Source organism: Porites lutea, chromosome 4 (genome assembly GCF_958299795.1).
Source record: "Porites lutea chromosome 4, jaPorLute2.1, whole genome shotgun sequence".
Taxonomy (NCBI): domain Eukaryota; kingdom Metazoa; phylum Cnidaria; class Anthozoa; order Scleractinia; family Poritidae; genus Porites; species Porites lutea.
The window spans coordinates 45,940,624-45,943,171 of NC_133204.1; positions in this window are offsets into that span (position 1 = coordinate 45,940,624).

Here is a 2,548-nt window from a genome sequence, read left to right on the forward strand (position 1 = left end):
TTTGTAGAGATCAGCAAGAGTAAGCTCGGGTTGCTGGCTTACAACTTCATCTTCTTCTAACACTGGACGTTCACACCCCTGCTCCGAGTAAGCGTTTGAGGGAAGCCAGGATCGATCCTCGCACTGTTCAGGAGCTAAAAAAAGTACTTCTCTGTAAATTTCGCGACAAAGCAAGTCAGCCACTCTGCTTCCTGATCCAAAAACATCATTTACAATTATTTGCCGGAAAATTAAAGGGTTTTCTGCTTGAACAACCCTCAAATTTATCAGTTGTTCTAAGTATGAAATGTAAAGACAAGCACAGTTGGATTCTTTCTTGACGATACTTTCAACATCATAACATGTTTGTAGACTGACTGGTATTTCGTTTTCTACAGAGTACCGAGCTGACATTAAGTCTGTAAGGGCCCTAGCTCGCCCAAATTCTTCTATGTTAAAAGCTTCGTTTGGGAAGTCAGCACAAAGAAATAGACTGAGCACTCGGTAGTTACGAACATTTCGGTCAAAATAAGATATCTTGAATTTATCACGCACTTGGAGACGTCGAATACCTTCTAACTTATTCAAACAGACAAAGGCATTTGATTTACCTTCAGCTGTGTTGCCTTCTAAAAAAGAACAAACTGAAAGAAAAAAGTGACAATGTGACTCGTTTTCGATGTTCCCATACTTTCCCTCCAATACAAGGGCTTTTTCGAGGCATTCTTTAGCCTTGACATATTCACCGAGCGAAGAAAACAGCCTTCCTAGGTTTGTATAGCATCTGGCTTCTGTTTCCCTGTCGCCAATTTTCTCTGCGATTGCAAGTGCTTTTTCGGAATGTTCTTTAGCCTTGACGTATTCACCGAGATCCTTAAAGATCGCTCCTAGGTTTACATAGCATTTGGCTTCTGTTTCCCTGTCGCCAATTTTCTCTGCGATTGCAAGTCCTTTTTCGGAATGTTCTTTAGCCTTGACATATTCACTGAGTGAATCAAAGATATGTCCTAGGTTTAAATAGCATTTGGCTTCTGTTTCCCTGTCGCCAATTTTCTCTGCGATTGCAAGTCCTTTTTCGGAATGTTCTTTAGCCTTGACATATTCACTGAGTGAATCAAAGATATGTCCTAGGTTTAAATAGCCTTTGGCTTCTGTTTCCCTGTCGCCAATTTTCTCTGCGATTGCAAGTCCTTTTTCGTAATGTTCTTTAGCCTTGACATATTCACCAAGTGAAGCAAAGATATGTCCTAGGCTTGCATAGCATTTGGCTTCTGTTTCCCTGTCGCCAATTTTCTCTGCGATTGCAAGTCCTTTTTCGGAATGTTCTTTAGCCTTGACATATTCACCGAGATCCTTAAAGATATGTCGTAGGTTTAAATAGCATTTGGCTTCTGTTTCCCTGTCGCCAATTTTCTCTGCGATTGCAAGTCCTTTTTCGTAATGTTCTTTAGCCTTGACATATTCACTAAGTGAAGCAAGGATATGTGCTAGGCTTACATAGCATTTGGCTTCTGTTTCCCTGTCGCCAATTTTCTCTGCGATTGCAAGTCCTTTTTCGTAATGTTCTTTAGCCTTGACATATTCACTAAGTGAAGCAAAGATATGTCCTAGGCTTGCATAGCATTTGGCTTCTGTTTCCCTGTCGCCAATTTTCTCTGCGATTGCAAGTCCTTTTTCGGAATGTTCTTTAGCCTTGACATATTCACTAAGTGAAGTAAAGATATGTGCTAGGTTTATATAGCAACAGACTTCTGTTTTCCTGTAGCCAATTTTCTCTGCCTTTTCAAGTGCTTTGAACTGAAGCCCTTTTGCTTCATTGTATTTACGTTGACTTCTGTATAATTCTGCCAGTATACAGGTTGTGCTTAGTTCCATTTTTCTCTCGAAAACTTGTCCAAAAGTGAAGAGAAGTTTTGTGCCGCATTTTATTGGGTGACTGTGAACATTCTCAAAACTTTTGACACACTTTTCGTCCATATTTCCCAGTGTCTTATGCTCGAGAAGAAACAAAATGTCTTTACACATCTCGATAGCGTTTGGAACCCGATTTGTCTTGCGAAGATATAGGGAAACGAAAAGAAGACTTGTCAGCAGAACTTCGTCTTTGTTGTCCATATCAACCTCTCTAAGAAAATAAATCCGAAAAAACAATATAACGAGAAGAAGATTTAGTCACAAAATCCACCAATCGTTCTTGAGAATAATCAAACCCCCGCACATCGTACATTATTTGTAATGGTAATAGTTCAAGATTATGTCATTTTTTTACTCAAAACGGATCACAATCTTCTGTTAATTGTTTCGAATATGTTACCATGTTTGCTAGTGAGAACAGAACACCAAATGCTCTAGTCTTAAAGTTTTGTAGTCAATGAACAGTTCGTCAGTTCTATACAGATGGCAAACCATAAGCCTCGGCCCCATGTTTTTGAATTTATACTTTATGCTGTATATCGCAGGTCATGAAGTTCCCATAATCCCACACGCTATACTATTAGTTATTCCACCCCAGTCTAGTCCCCAGGCATTCTCTCTTGCCTCGTTGTCCGAACAAAGTCTGGGAATGGGT